At 54.7% G+C, this 16299-nt stretch overlaps 1 protein-coding gene across 3 annotated transcripts in view; it reads right to left on the reverse strand.

Annotated features, from left to right (window-relative positions):
• The window catches only part of ELFN2 (extracellular leucine rich repeat and fibronectin type III domain containing 2), a 55489-nt gene that overhangs the window by 27397 nt on the left and 11793 nt on the right, over positions 1–16299 (reverse strand). Inside the window, exon 3 of one of the 3 annotated variants that reach the window (XM_074326365.1) lies at positions 2628–2776. The exons of the other annotated variants lie outside the window; for them this stretch is intronic. The gene's annotated coding sequence lies outside the window, so the exon portion shown is untranslated. The remainder of the gene's footprint in view (positions 1–2627; positions 2777–16299) is intronic. 3 annotated transcript variants of the gene reach the window in all.

The following is a 16299-nucleotide window of genomic DNA, read 5'->3' on the forward strand; positions in this document are numbered from 1 at the left end:
AACCCTGTGAACCCCTACTGGCTTCAGCTCAGGCATCACCTCCTCCAGGAAGCCCGCCCTGAACCCTAGTCTGGCTTCACTACTTCACAGCACCTTCACATTCACCAGCAACAAGTGACATTCCACTCCCCGCCGAACAGTCACCATTTCCCTTCCTGAGGGCCAAGAGGGCACCATGTGCCCTTCTATGCTCCCAGTGCCAGCAGGAAGCCTGGGGTGTGTGTGGGGAATTGGAAAAGAAAAAGTTCGCCACAGCCCCCCAGGCATGTAATTCCCAGAGGCCCTCTGCCCCCGCCCACCTACCTCCCCGCACTGAGCGGGCTCATTATTAATCTAGTGACAACAGGGCCTCCCAGTCCTTTATCACTATTATTGTTGTGACCATGCTGCGGCTCCTGCACCTACGCTGGCCTCAGCCTGTCCCGGGCAGTGTGATCAGGCAGGTGTAGGGAAATCAGGGGACCATGAATGGAGGCCATCCCAGGAGCCTCACCTGGGCCAGCAGCCCTTATCTGGGCACCTGAAGACCCTTTTACAGATGAGGAGACTGAGGCTTGGAAGGCAAGCAGCTGAACTGGGGTCTCATGGTTGCTGGAGGCTGAACTAGGGATCAGAACCGAACTCCTGCCCACTCTCCTTGCACCGGATCTGGGAGCCTTCAAAGCAGGAGGAGGGGGACGTTTATGGAGCATCTTGGGCTGGGCATTTTAGGTGTTCATGGAGGCCATGAGCACCGAGGAGAGAGCACCGCATTTGGGTCTCCAAACAACTAGGAGTCAGACCCTTGTTCTGTACCCCTCCCAGCTGTGTGGCCTCTGGCAGGCTGAACAGCTTCTCTGAGCAGATTCCTCATCTGTCCCTGAGAATGGGAGGCTGCCCTGCAGGCCTGCCCTGGGGGTTCAACGAGATTGCAATGACCGCGGCCCATAATTAGGGAGCATCACCTAGGCCCGGCTGTTGGTGGATTACCTCATCTAATCCTCACAGCAATACCCCAAGAGGCAAGTTCTAAGTATCCCCATTTTACAGACAACAAAATGAAGGACCCGGGGTCAGAGGACCTGCCCAAAGCCACGCAGATGTATGTGTGCAGCTGAGCACACAGCACTGGGTAGCAGGCATGGGGTGGGTCCTCACTAATGAGATTCTTTCTCAGCTCAGATCTTCCCTTTAATCCTTCAAAGGCATCCTGACTAGACTGGCCTCCCCCATCTCCATTTCAGCCCCTGCTGTGTCCTCCCTTCCACCTCCACAGAGCCGAACCCTCCTGGCCCTCTGCCACCCTGATCAAACGCCACCTCGTCCACAGGCTTCCCTGTGCTCTGCCACCCTCTCTCCTGTCCATCGCTTTGCCACCTCCCATTAACGCTGCCCCCACAGGTGCAGCGGTCTCCTAAAGGAGACAGGAGCCCAACCCCCCACCACCCTGCCTCCACCCATCATCCTCCACAGTGTTGCCAGAGAAAACTTCCCGAAGCACAAGTAGGCTTGTGGGTCCCTGCCCTGCTCAGAGCCTCCCCAGTCCTTATCCCAGCATTCAAGACGTCTCATGATCCAACTGGGCCCTGTCTCTGCAAATCTGCCCTCCAACACCCTCCTGTAATGAGAACACTGTCAGAACAAACTACCCCCCCGTGCACACATACGCATACATGCATGCACGCACGTGCACACACATGCCCCCCCCCCCCCCCCCGCACTGGGCTTCCTTGACTCCTCCCTTACTTGGGCCCCTCCCTCAACCCCCATCTCTACCACCCCCAGCTCCCCATCCCTCCAGCCCAAGTCTAGAACAGCGCCTCCAAGAACTCCCTTCCCCAATTCATTCCTCCGTTCTTCCCACTCCATACCCTGTCCTGAAACACATCATCCACACCCATTTCTAAACGGCCGGCGTGCCCCGTTGCTGGAAGACACACAGTCCAGACTCCTCCTGGCCTGCCTCCTGAGCTGACTCCTCGTGGCCTGGTCATAAGCTCTCCCTCCTCCCGGACTCCTGGGCCCTAGCACGTGAACTTCTCACCTTTCTCTGAACTCATACCTTTCCGCTTGAAACTCCCAGGACCTGGTGTGCCCTCCTGCCCCATCCTCACCTCATGAATGACACTCCTCACCATAGACTCAAGGCCACCTCCTACAGGAAGCCCTCCAGCGCAACCAGGCATCAATCACCCTAGTCTACCTTCCCCCTTGGCTGTGGGATCCCTGACAGCAGGGACTGTTCTCATTCACCCCCAGGTCCCCAGCGCTTTGCACAATGCTTGGCCCACACCAGATGCTTTAGAACTGTCTGCAGAATAACCTACTTCCCTCCAGAGCCTTCCCTGAGCTTCTGGAGGCAGAGGAAAGAGCTCATTAGCCAACACCAGCAGGAATCTGGCCCCTTCTCCCCTCCTCCACCACTCACCTGAACTACCACAGTGACTGTCACCTTCCTCCCTGTCACCACCCTTCCCTGTCTGCTGATTCTCATTGGGTGGGAATAAAATCCCAGGCCTTTCCTGACTTCCTTTCTTCACTTTGCAGCTCCCGACCCTGACCCTCCTGAGCCTGCCTGTTGAGTGCAGCCTGTAAGCCCCTGGAGGGCAGGACCCCATTTTACACTCCCCAAGGTCTCCAATACCTACCACAGTGCAGGAGTTCAAAAGTCTCCTGGAACAAATGCGTGAGTGAATGAGACAGTGCTGGGTTCAAATCCCATGCTCTGCCTGGACCTCTGTTTCCCCATCTGTAACTGCAGACCACAGTCCTTGCCTTGCCTTCTTTGCAGGGCGATCTAAAAATAGAGATCAAATGACGGATGGCATCAGCCCAAAAGTGCTTTCAAAACCATAAGTCGCTACACACCTGGAAGAGACTTTTAATTCCAAAGGAGTACAAACCGAGGCTGAGGTTAAGTATTTCTCTCAGTCATTCATTTAATAATACTAATTCTCAAGCATGGGGCAGGTGCGGGCATCCACGGTGACCACGATAGACGTGGCTTTGCCTTGAGGAAGCTCACAGCTGGAAGGGAGTCGAGCAGGAGACCAGTAATTGCAGGAGGAACGTGGGGAGCTACAGGGCTGCCGGACCAGGTGGCCCAGGCTGGGGAGGGGTGTCCAGTAAGGCCTCCTAGAGGACGGATCATCCCGTTCTCAGGCCCATCGGAAACAAAGGGTCCCCAAAGAGCTAGGTCAACTAGCAAAGGGGGCATGCCACCCCCACAAGCCCATGTCATCTCAGATAAGCAACGTCATTTTACAGATGAGGAAACTGAAAAGTCCAGGGAAATTGAGGCCTGGAAGCAACATGTTTCAGACCCCACAGCTGTTGGGCAGCAAAGCAGGTGGTCTTTGGGCCTCCTGCACTTTCTGAGGCCCCTGGGGAAGCTTCTAGAAACAGTTTCTAGAACATTCAGACTCTGCACTAAAGACCCAACTGCTCTAATGGCTTCCAGGTCAGCTTCTCCCAGACACAGCAAGGGAGCCACAGCCGCAGGAGGCTAGCACCACGCACACAGTGGGCCATCAGGAAACACCTGCAGCTGGATCTGAAGAAATCACCAAAACAGCCCAAACAAACCCTCCATCGTAGGACCTACTTAATGTGAGCGAGGGGCGGCTGCCCTGGGAAATTTCCTGTGACTACACTGGGCCCAGGCAGCCTTCCCTTTAACGCATGCAAATGCAAATGAGGGGCATAAATTTCTGCTTACTTAACTTCACAAATGTTAACAAGCTCATAAAAAATAAGTTATTCTTCCTCAGCTCCACAACACCCTTCATTTGTTTAATTTTGTTTCTCCTCCCTCCACAGCTTCCTCTATGAGAGAAAAGGAAAAGCTGCAGATTTTCGTGTTTCCCTGCCAAATGGGTCTGCCCTTCCTCCCTCCACCCTGCCCCAATGAGGCTGGAGGGAAAACCCCCAGATAAGGAATCAGAAGGCCCAAGAGTAAACCCTGCTCTCTCCACCACAGCTGTGTGACCTTGGGCTCTAACTTAACCTCTCTGGTTTAATTGCCTTATCTACAAAACAGGAATTGCAGTTGCATCCTGCCTGCCTCGGGGGCTGGTGTGAGGATCAAACAAAATAATTCCCGTAAAGTTCTTAGCTCCCTCCTGGTACAGAGCAAGCCCTCTATAAATGTTAGCCCTTGTTATTATGTAAAGGAGAGTTAAATACCCCCCAGTTAACCCATTTGTAGAGTTTGCCTTCTGGGGCAAGCTGGCAGCTCCAAATGCAGCCTGCAGATCAGTTTTGTTGGCCAGCTCAGTATTGATACAAATCCTAGTTTGATGCCATTAGGCAGACCCTGAGCCCTGGAGTTTACCACAGGCCCCACTGCACCCTATTGCCTTACTGGGACCAGATGCACACCTTCCAGGGCCCTGGCTCTGTGGACATCTGAGTTTGCCATCCCTAGTTTATGCTTTTCAAAAGCTGATTTCACTGAATGCATCATTAGGCCCAGCTGACAGATAAGGAAACTGAGGCTCACGGAAGGGCAGCCCACAGGAAGAGTCCAGTCATCAATCCTAGCCCACTTTCTCTCCTCAGTCTCTGCCCCACCATGCCAGCTTAAGAGATGCCTCCTTGGCACATGGAAAAGCAAACGACCCATTAACCAAGTGGTGGGAGAGACAACGCTCGGCCTCCATGGGCTCAGGTGTTCTAAAAAAAAAGGTGTGTAGCTGAGTAGGAGTCAGGACCTGCCCTGGGCTTCATCCCACCCCAGCATGCCAAGGCCGCAGCAGAGCCCATCCAAAAGATGGGGGACGGGGTTAGAGCTGGCGCATTCCCCTCAGGTCCCTTCTGTATCCCCCACCTTGAGTGCACCTCCAGGACTGGCCTTGGCCAGAAACTGCACCTTGTTTGCCCACACTGGCCATCTTCTGTCAGCACAAAGCATAAAAAGCCAAGGCCCCAACCTGCTTCAGTCAGAGTTACCGTGGGGGTATACCTCATGGTCTCCCATCTGACAGAAGAGGAAACTGAGGCCCAGGAGGAACAGACTCCCTATGGTTACAGAGGAAGACTCGAAGCCTGGCCTTCAAAAAGCTGGTTTGTGCCACCCTCCAGCCAGCACCACCAGCAAGATCCAGAAAACAGTGCCCAGAACCATCCTGAGAGGTGAGCCCCACTACAGCTGCACCAGCTACCCCCTCCAGGCCTTGATTTCCCCAACTGGGATCAATATGGCTGACTCTGACACACTGAGCTGTTCTTCAAGAGGAGAAGAAGGTGGAGCTGGGAGCCTCAACAACCGCAACGTGACTGCATGTGCCTTAACTTTCTCGAGAGGAAGGTGAGACTTCCGTCCCTTCTCTTCCCCAAAGCCCCTCCCAAAGGGCACCCCCTGTCCTGCATCCAGCAGTGGCACAAGAAGCGACCGAGTGGTTACCATGGGGCTTTCCACGGCTCACCTGGTGGGTGCAGTTATGCCCATTTTCAGACAAGGAATTGGAAGCACAGAGAAGCTAAGTAATTTGCCCAGAGCCACACAGGAAGAAACAGAGTAGCATGGACTGGTAGACAGACCAATGGACAAGGATGGAGAGCATAGCCCTGCTTATTGGTGTCCAGAGGAGACCACAGAAGGATGAGAGGAACAAGGTCAGGATGGAGGAGGCAGAGGACCAAGTGCAGAACCTGGGGCCGAGGGAGGTAGCCCCACAGCTGCTGTCAGCTGTAGAGACTGGCCCCTCCAATAGCTCTCATCACTGCACACTTGCTTCTGTAGCCCTGCATGCCCATCGTTAGTCTCAGTAGTATCTCAAGTTCAGGCCACTTCAGTCTTCTCACCAATTTCAAATTGCCTCTCCGTGCTTCTCCACAGGCAGATCCAGCCATCAGTCCATTCCTCCTACTCAACAAAGCATGGCTCCCAGCTGTTCAGGGCCTTGCCCAAGCTCCCACTAAGCCAAGAGTGGCCGGCCGAGTGGGGGATCCAACCCAGACACTTCCATGCTCTCCGTCCTGGGACCGCCAGCTGCTGCGAGAGAGGGTGGAGCCAGGGTCTGTGATGGGCGGGGCTATGAGAGGCAGGGGTGGAGCCTGGCAGGTGGGGGCGGGCCGAGAGAAAAGGCTGGATCTCCTCCCGGTCTCGTTGCCCTGGCAACAGGACTAATTAATTCCAAGTCGGGCTCCATCTGTGCCTTGGCTGGATGGTTGGTTTGGGCTCGCAGGTGTTTGTTTTGAAGGAAGGGAAGAGAAAGGGGAGGAGCTGGGCGGCTGCAGTCCCGGGGGCTGGCGAGGAGCTGACAGCCCCCTCCTTCACACGTAGCATCCCAACCCCAACACGAAGAGGCAGGCTCGGCTTCTAGAGACCATCACAGACCTCCTCTCCCGAGGAGGCAGCTCCTCCCAGTCTAAACAGCGCCTGGCACAGACAACAGACAACAGTGCCTGTGGTGTGTACACACGTGCACACACACATGCACACACCAAGTAGAACACAGGCTCCACAGTGAGAGAGACTTGGGTTCGGAAGCCAGCTTAGCTGAGTCTCAGCTTCCCCATCTGCAAAATGGGCACCACTGCTCCCCTCAAAGGACTCTTAGGAGTATTAGAGGGACGTTTCCAGTGCAGGGGCACCTGTGGGGGGGTCTTGTCTATCCTGGGGTCAGAGAAGGCTTTGCTAAGGGTGACCCTGGCCATGGAACTGCCTACACGGCACCCAGAGGGTGGCACTTTTGAGGAACTGGAATGAGGCCACGTTGAATGGATCATGGGAGAGAAAGCAGCAGGAGCTCCGAGGTTCAGCCAAGTCCCAGGAGGTCTCAGAAGCCAGGGTGAGGATTCTGGATCTTAGCCCAAGGACAATGCAGAGCCAGTGACATGCTGGGGAGTTCATGTGTATGACAGAAGGGTGCAGAATGAATTGGAGGGGCGAGAGCAATGGCCCAAGCCTGTGAAGGTGACTTGATGCAGCAAGGACAGCGGGGTGGACAGGAGATGGGAGGATTTGAGAGCAGGGCTCAGTGACCTACAGAATGAGGATGGGAGGCCAAGGTCAGGGGTGACTTCAAGGGTCCAGGTGGATGTCTGAGCCATAATATTGACCACCCTGAAACAGGGAGCCTCAGAGCAGGAGCAAAGGGGCCAGGGTACAGGAGGAAGAAGAGTCCAGCATCAGACTTGATTTTTAGGGGTCAGAGGGGCACCCCAAAGATGTGTCCAGTCAGCAGGTGGCCATACCCGATGCCCAACAGCCAGAGACAGGGCATAGCAGAGGATGGAGCCTTGGGTATCCCCTACACACGGCTGCTAAGAGGAGGCAGGGGAGTGGAGTCATTGCCCCCAGAGCAGGGGCTGAGGACCAGGCCGGGAGGGAGAATCACCCCCTCAAGGACAGATGTGGCTGGGAGTGGACACTGGTGCTCAGGAACCTGCCACACGGCAGCACTTGGAGCCAGACCACCTGGGTTCAAATCCTGGCTACACCTCACCCCGTGAGATCCTGAGCAAGTCATTTCCTCTCTGAGCCTCAACCTCTCCATCTGTAAAATGGAAATAAAAGCAGTATCTACCCCAGAGGTCATTATGAAGAGGTTGGTCCCCTTGAGGCCCCTAGGCTGAGCCCCAGAGATTCAGGATCTCCAGGGACCGACTTTTTCGGTGGGGGGGCGGAGGGGGCAGGCCACTAACCTTTGCTGAGCACATACTATGTGCCAGGTACCTCACATGTGTTACAGACCAAATGGAGTGGTGATGCAGGAGGCAGGGCCTGCACTCAGATGGCTCCGGGCTGAATCCTTGGTCCCCTACTTACTAACTGGTACTGGGAGAGGCCCCTCACATCTCTCAACCTTGGCTTCTGTGAATATGAAACGAGGATAATAAGGGTACCCACCCATGGCTCATGGGATTGTTGTGAGCATAAAATATGAAAACATGTGAAGCATTTGTCACTTGCCTGGCACACAGCAAGCACTAAATCAATCATCACTGCTGTCACTACCACCGCTATTGCTACTGCTCCTCCCAATAACCCAAGCAGGTAGATGTAGTGATAGCCATGTGACAAATGAGAAGGACAAAGGTCTCACCCACCCCAGTGTCCAGGACCCGGCTGGTCACCATCTGATCACAGGATTCTCCCCTCCCCCCAGGACAGGGCCATGTGAGACTGCCTGGGTCTGAATGCTGCCCTGGCCACTCCAAGCTGTGTGACCTTGGACAATTCACCTCATCTCTCTGAGCCTTAGGTTTCTCCCCTAAAAAATGAGGAGTCCCATCCTAAACCATCATCTGAGGACTGAACAAGGCAATACACAAAAGGAACTGCACACAGTAGGTGCTTACTAAATGATAGCAAGTATGACTTGTGATTGGATGTGAAGACCCAAAGGAATGAATGAATGCAGACAAGCACTCACAGTGGGATCTTGGGTGAGATGCCTTCCTGGAGCCACACAAACACCCCCCCCAGAGGGCTGCAGCCTTGAAATCCCCCCAAGTGCACCCTGTACCCCCCATTCCTCCACCAGGGCCCCCAATCCTGCCCCCCATGCACACCCATCGCCATCCTGCCAACCCCTGCAGTGAGTACATAGCCACGCATGCCACCACCCAGCCCAGTGACCAACCAGGCAGCCTCTGCCCCTCCCCTGCTCTGCATCTGCTCAATTAGGGAAACTGGGGAGCCAGGGAAACAAAGACTTAATTTCTGAGCTAATCAGCCAGGCTCATACTAATTACCATCCTCCCAGGCATTAGGGCAGACTTCCTGGGGGAGGCAAAGGGGAAGGCTGTTCCCTGGGAATGACACCACCTTCCCCCAAAGCCTGAGCTAGCCCAGGGATGGGTGGGGGGAGGACCAGAAGACTCAGGCAGGCGGGATTTCAGGGTGGACTGGATAGATGCGGCCAGAACCAGGGGACACAGAGGGTTAATTGTGCACACAGCAGGAACTGTGCCTGAGGGGGTATCCCCTGGGCTGGCCTCACCCTCCCAGGGCCCCCTTCCAGGACTCCTGCCCCATGGAGGGGGCAGCCTCAGGCTGCGGGGAGGCCCCAGAACAGGTGCCCCAGTAGGTATCCAGCCCAGGGCTTTGGCAGAGAGACAGACAGATGGACACTTTTAAGCTGGAAAATTGAGCAATGATCAAAGTGAAGCTTTTGGATCACAGCATAGCGTGTGTGTGTGCGTGTATATGTGTGTGTGTGTGAGTGTATGTGTGTGTTGCATGCGTAAACAAGTGCACAAAACAAGAAGGCTCAGGACTAGGAGCCAGGAGGCCTGGGTTCAATTCCCTGCACAGCCCTGGACAAGTCCCCACACCTCTGAAATTCAGACCTTACCACGAGCATCGGAAGGGACTATTCTTCTACAGATGTTTACTGAGCACCTACTCCGCACACACCAGGCTCTGTGCTGGGCACACATGCTCAGCTTTGAACAGATGGACAAAGTCCCTGTCCTCATGGCTTCCACTGTGGTGGATGAGCCAGGGAGTCAACCCATAAACCAGTCACCAGAGCGTGGGCTGGGGAAAGGTGCTGGGCAGAGCATCCACCCTGTAGGACGCTGACCAGCGTGACTGAGACAGAGCTTCTGCAGGCAGGGCTTGTTGTTGCATTTTTTAGAAAACGTGTCCCCAGCCATGAAACTTCAGATCATCTGAATTCACTGTGGGCCCCAGTGCAAATCCCTTCCCCTCTCTGGCCTTCTGTTTCCCCATTTGCAACAAAGAAAAAGGATAAAATGGTCTCTGAGGTTCACCCCAGCCCTCATAAGCAAGGATTCTGTTATTTCTCCATTGAGGGGTGAGTGTGTGTGTGTGTGTGTGTGTGTGTGTGTGTGTGGCCAGGGGCTGTGGTGAGGCACATGTGTGCACACGTGCACGCGCGCGCGCACACACACAGCTGACCATGTCCCAGCCCTGGGCCCCGCTGCACGACGGATGCACCAGATGGACAGGTGGGTACCTGGCAATGACAAGTATTGGCAGCGCATCCCCTCAGCCCATCTTTTCTTAATCGCAGGTTCCCAAGGGCACACGCTCACCTCTGCTGGCACAGGGCACCCCTTAAATTGCTTCCCTCTCTTCTTGTCATGGAGCCATCATAACTACCCACCACATGGAATGCCAACTATGGGCCCAGTGCCCCGAATTCTCACAACAGCCCTGCCAGGTAAGTACTGTTATCCTGTTGTACATATGGAGAAACTGAGGTTCAGCTAGGTCAAGTGACTTGCTCAGTAAATGATAAGCTAAGGACTTAAATCTGACCGAATCCCAAGCTGCCAGACCTACTGTGTGCCAGGACCACCTTCCTGGACCACATTCAAGCCTGAGAACAGGGGACTAGGCTGGCCCAGGCCTTGCCTAAGCACCAGTCTCCACAGATTAGCAAGGGTACACAACACAGCAAGGCGGTTAGGAGGGCAGCCTATGAACCCATGGCCCAGGTTCAAATCCTGGCCTCACCACTGACCCACTATGTGAACATGGGCAGGATCCTTAACCTCTCTGTGCCTCAGTTTCTCCATCTGTAAAGTAAGGATAATGCTATTTTGTTGGATTGTTCTGAGGATTTAATTTCTGTGAAGTTCTTAGAATAGTATAATACATGGTGTTACTTATGTGTTGTTAAATAAAAGGAAAAAATGACTCCCTTTGATTGTATGGGCAGTCTGAGAATTGGGGCCCACAGAGGGGAAGGGGTAGAGCTGAGACTCAAACCCTGGACCCAGGACTCCCTGCCCAGTGGTCTCTTCCTCCAGCCCAGAGATATCTCCAGCTCAGCCAAGGGTTGAAGAAGTCCCAGGACTGACCCAGGCTCAGGCCCAGGCGGTAAAGAGAGACCCTATGGAAACTGAGGAAAGGGAGCAGGGGGACATGACATGGGTCAGAAGTACAAATACAGGTTGGGGTCCAGGCATCCCCTCCTTCTGTGGCTGGCACTCACCTACCTTGCCCCACCCCCATCTCCACAAGGCCAGGCATTCCTATGGCCACTTAGACCCTGGGCAGCCAGGTGCTGAAGCAGCTCCCTTAGCACCGAGAGCCCAAGGCCCAGTGGTCCTGGGACACAGAAGACAGGGAACGGCAAGGGGCGGTGTGGCCTCCCAGCATCTGCTGCAGCTGACCCAGTCGTCAGCATTCTGTCCCAGGGACAGCCGGGGCTCCCTGGCTTGGGACCCCACAAACCCACCCTCCCAAAGTCCTAGGGAGCCCCAGAGGCAGAAATCCCATCCAAAATGGAGGTCCTGCCCAAAGACCTCAGCCAACAGCTGCAAGAGGAACACAGACATCCACACTCACCCTCAGAAGCAGACCCCCACAAAGGAGCCTACCAGGTCTGAGGTATAAGTACTTGAGATCGTGCACTGCTGGTGAAATGGAAACGTGCGACAAAGCCAGCCACCCACAACAGGGAACTGGCCCTGAGTGGGGACCCTGTACTGAGGTGGATCGGGACAGGCCCCTCTGTGCCTGAGGGGAGATGCCTAGGATGGGGGGACACAGATTCAGGGACCCTGTGAAGGGCTGAGGCAGCACGGCCAGTCCCACGTGGATGGGGTATTCATGTTTGCAGGGGCCTAGAAACATGGGGAAGGGTCCCGCCAGTGACGGGAGGGGACAGCAGCTTGTCCCTCGCTGTGTCACACAGAGAGCACATGTCAGCTCCCTATTTAGAAAAGGGGTACATACACTCCTTCGTTTTTCTACATATACACATGGCAACACACACACACACAAATCACCCAGGACAGACACACGCACACCCAGCTTTAGTCCATACACTTCCACATGGGGCCCCAGGGAGGCACATGAAGGCTTCCCAAAACAAACGGGGCAGGCCAGAAAGATGAAGGGAGACAGAGACAGAGAGAGAGACAAAGACAGAGTGAGAGGCAGAGGCAGGGTAAGAAAGCTCTGCTCAGGCCCCCAGGTGACCCTGCTCAGAAGCGGCCACTTCAGGGTGGCCATGCAATGTGCAAAGTGGAAGTGCCCAAGCCAAAAGCTGCTGGACCCACTTACTGCTGTGTGACCCTGGGCCAGAGCCACTCTGGGTGGCACCTGTGCATGAGTGCAGCTTGCCGGCTCTGACCCTCCCGTTCTCGGTGGTCCTGACTCCCCATCCAGGCCCGGCTCCCATCTCTTCCCACACCCCTCAGTGTCTGCAGCTGCCCTGCAGGCCCCAATGGTCCTTAAGGACCGTTCCCCCTATCCTCGATCTTCCCCTAAATCCAGGACAGAATGTCCAGGTCAGCTGCCATCTCTGCCAAGCCAGGCATCCCATCCCCAAGACCCCTCCCCTGCCATCAACCCCAGCACCGAAGCAGAGGGAAAAGTGCGGCAGTGACAGGAGACAGTAGGCACCCAACACATGCCTGTGAAGAAGCAGTGGATGGATGCTGCTTTCCTGCATCATCTCACTTAATCCTCGACCTCACTTTACAGATGAAGAAACGAAGGTTCAGAGAATAATCTTCCCAGAGCATGCAGCCATCGAGGGGATGAACGAGCTGGGATGGAACCCATGCTGCCTACTCCACAGCTCATCAGCTCTTTGTATATCTTGTCTGGCAGGCACAGGGGAGAGTGGGAGGAACCAGACAGGCAGACACCCCCACATCTCCTGACCCAGCATCCCAGGCCTGGGGACTCCACAGGGCCTGAGAGGTGGTGGCTGGAATGGCCATTGAAGCCCTACCTACCTGCTCCCACCACCAGGAAACCCAACAACAAGTGGAGTTAGCACTTACTGAGCGCTCACTGTATGTATGAGTACAGCACAGTGCTAAGTGCTTTACAGTGTCAACCCTAGGAGGTGGGTATATTTTCATTCCCATTTTACAGATGAGGACACTGAGGCACACAGCGGTGAAACAACTTGTTATGGGTAGAATCGGGAATTGAGCCCAGGCCTGAGCCCATGTGCTTGACCACTGTGTCACCCCATCTTAAAGTCCCAGGAGTTTCTGGTCTCTGACCCAACGTCCTCCTAGCCAGCACCCCATAGTTTCTGGCAGACACAGGAAAGGCTTTGTTCCCAGAGGCTCTGCTTAGTTAGAGGGCCCCCAAGCCACCATCATCGGGGTCACCTGCTCTCCTCCGACGACCCCTCTCTGTGGCCCATCTCCTCCCAGGATGCTTAGGGTCCTTGGTGAGCCCCAACCTCTGTCCTTGAGGCCTAGCTCTGGGTGTTCTGGACTCAATCTGCTTTCTGAATGTAAGAGGAGAGGACAGTCCCACTGAGTGGAGGCTCCCTGAGTTCTGGGAAGACTTCCTGGAAGAGGCAGCCCCTGGGAAGGGGTTAGATTCGGGGGAGGGGCTACAAGAGGGCCTGTTCTGTGGTTGGAAGCAAACCATGGTGGGTCAGACTACATCCTCTAGGACAGGGGCTGGGTCTCAGACTGAGGCCAAGAGGGTGTGGGACTAGCTATGGTCACACAGCAAGTTGAGGGAGGAAGGAACCCTACAGCCCTTGCCTCCACCTCACGGCTCAACACAGATCCCACCCTCCCTCCTTTGCCTATAAAGATTGCAGCTGCATTGGTTGAGCTGTGACCCAATGTGCAGGAAGGAATGTGGGAAGGGGTTTTTGGAAGCTTCTAGAAGTCCTCATGCTTTTCCAACCATGCAGACCCTGGCAGTCCTGCAGACTGACTGTGTGCAGGCATTCCTCTCTCCAACCTTCCCTCTAGGAACCCGGCAGTGTCCAGGCAATGTCTCCATTTTGCAGATGAGCAAACTGAGACTCAGGTGCATATGATCATTCCAAATCTGGATCTAACCACCATGCCTTGCTTCCAACCACAGGCCCTCTTGTAGCCCCTGCCCCGAATCCAACCCCTTCCCAGGGACTGCCTCTTCCAGGAAGTCTTCCCAGAACTCAGGGAGCCTCCACTCAGTGGGACTGTCCTCTCCTCCTACAGTCAGAGAACAGATTGAGCCCAGAACACCCACAGTGCTTCCACCCTCAGGCTAGGCCTCCTGGGAGCTGAGGCTCTTTCCCCCCTCAGACGGGGAATCGCTGAAGTCAGGGCTGTATCCCCTCAGACAAGGATCCTGATGGCATGGTTTCCCCCACCCTCCTAAGACTAGGGGCTCCCTGGGGACAGGACCACCATGCTCTCCTTCCTTCAGACTAGAAAGTCCTGAGGGCAGGACTCCAACGTCCCTCCTCTTGCACCTTCCCCCATAGCACCCGCCCCACCGGAGTACAAGACCCTGCCCCCAGGACACAGGCAGGACCCAGGGCCATGCCTCAGGCCCCCTCTCACCCTCTGCTGGCGCTCCTCCAGGCCTGCTCTGTACCAGGCAGGCCACCCCACCCCCTGGGCCTGTCCATGAATCCCACCTCTGTTGGGCACCACAGACCCCCCTTTCTCCTCCCCAAACAAATGGGGTCTTGAGCAAGACACTGGGACAACCGCACACAATGCCCGATCTATTCCCTGGGCTAGGCTGGCTGCCAGCAGTGACAGGGAGGGCATCCAGGCTGAGGGGAGCGTTCTGTCGATTCCACAGCCCCTCTAGATCCAGGCCCTGCAATCGGGGCCACTCTCAGCTCTCCATCCTGGTGGGGCTAGGACCAAGAGCCCATTCCCTGGGTAACCCCAGAACACACCCATCCCAGGTGCCTCCACTGTTCCCACCCCTCTCCTGACACAGTGCAGGCAGGAGCCTCTGAGCCTACGTCCAAGTCCCTGCTTTGTATTCTATAGAGAATTTCCCCAAACCTGAGTGTGGTCATTCGGGAAATGGGCATAACTCCTATTCCGCATGGGCTGCTGGATCCAAATAAGAATGTCCCTTGCACATAGTCGTGCCCAGGTAAAACCAGTTTCCTTCTCTCTCTTCTCTCTTTGATTTTCTCTCTTTTTTATGGGGTAGTGTATGTGGGTGGGTGTGGGGGTGGCAGGATAGCCCAGGCTGGCAGAGCAGAAAATGGTCTGTCCCAAGCACTTAAAATGTCCCCTATTCAGAAGTCAAAATCTCAAATCCCTCAGGGGTGGGCAGTAAGGCTATTTCTCCACGCTGGGGTGGGGGCCTTGAAACCAAGCCTGCAAATCAAAGCTCAATGCCTACTACCTCCCAGAAGCCAGCCGAGATTAAGCCAGCCCAAAAGCCATTATCTCCATTTCAGAGACAAGTAAATTGAGACACAGAGTGGTTAAGTAATTTGCCTAAGGTCACACAGCTAGTGAGCAGCTGAACTGGTTTCTTTTGTCAATTCAGGCTGCTTCCAAAAGCTCTTCCTCATGGCAGGAACCTTCCCTACTTAAGAGCCTTTCTGTGGTTTTGCCTCTGCGTTCAGAGTGAAGTCCAAACTCTCTAGCCTGAAATGCCAGACTCCCCAGCAGGGAGGTGTAGTACAGCAGAAAAAGCACTTGTCCTGGAGTCAGCCCAATGGGGGATCAAATGCTAGGTCTGCCACCTAGTTCCAGCTGTGTGTGCACAGGTAATTTACCACGCCTCCCCAGCCCCACATTCCTCATGTATAGAATGGGAAAGACAAGACTGACCTCCTAGGCGCTGACAGGATGACCCACCATGCATGCACCACATATTTATTGAACATCTACTATGTGCCAGGCCCCATTCAAGTCACTTGAGATAGAGCAGGGAACAAGACAGAAAAGCTCCTACCCTCATGGAGCTGATACTCTACAATGGTAGAAGAGTGAGTAACAAGCAAATAAACCAAATAGCATCCGGTTGTGTTGAGGACTATAAGGAAACAAAGAGGGAGAAGGCCCACAGTCACGAACAGAGTAGTCAGGGAGGGCCTCCCTGAAGAGGTGACAATGAGCTGGAACAGGAGACAGTCATGCAACAAGCCCGGGAAGCAACTCCTGCAGAAGGAACAGCAAGTGCACAGACTGGGAAATTAAACAAGACCTGGAGCATGTGGGAAAATGCCTGGCACATAGCAGATGCTCAGTAAAGTGCAGCTGGTGGTATACTGCTAGAAACCCCTTAAGCTCCTTGCGCCTTGCTTTCTTCTTCTGGAAAATGGGATGCTGTACGGATTCAAGGGACTCCTAGGTCTCTTCCACAAACCTGAACTCATTTAAATATCCCTCGCTCCACTGGTATTCTTCCCATTTTGCAGGTAGGGAACCTGAGGCTCCCAAGATCCCACAGCCTATAAATGGCAACATCAAAATGTGAACCTAAGTCTTATAATCCCAAACCCCATGCTCCTGCCAGCCTTCTGTGATCCCACTGTACACAGAGTACTCACTACTTCTCCCCCACTCCAACCCAAGACAGCTCTGACTGTTAGAAAGCCTCTTCTTGGGATGAACTGAGGTCTGTGCCTGGTTGGTCCCACTTCTGCCCTTTTGCGGTCACCC

Source organism: Rhinolophus sinicus, linkage group LG02, assembly GCF_036562045.2.
Source record: "Rhinolophus sinicus isolate RSC01 linkage group LG02, ASM3656204v1, whole genome shotgun sequence".
Taxonomy (NCBI): Eukaryota; Metazoa; Chordata; class Mammalia; order Chiroptera; family Rhinolophidae; genus Rhinolophus; species Rhinolophus sinicus.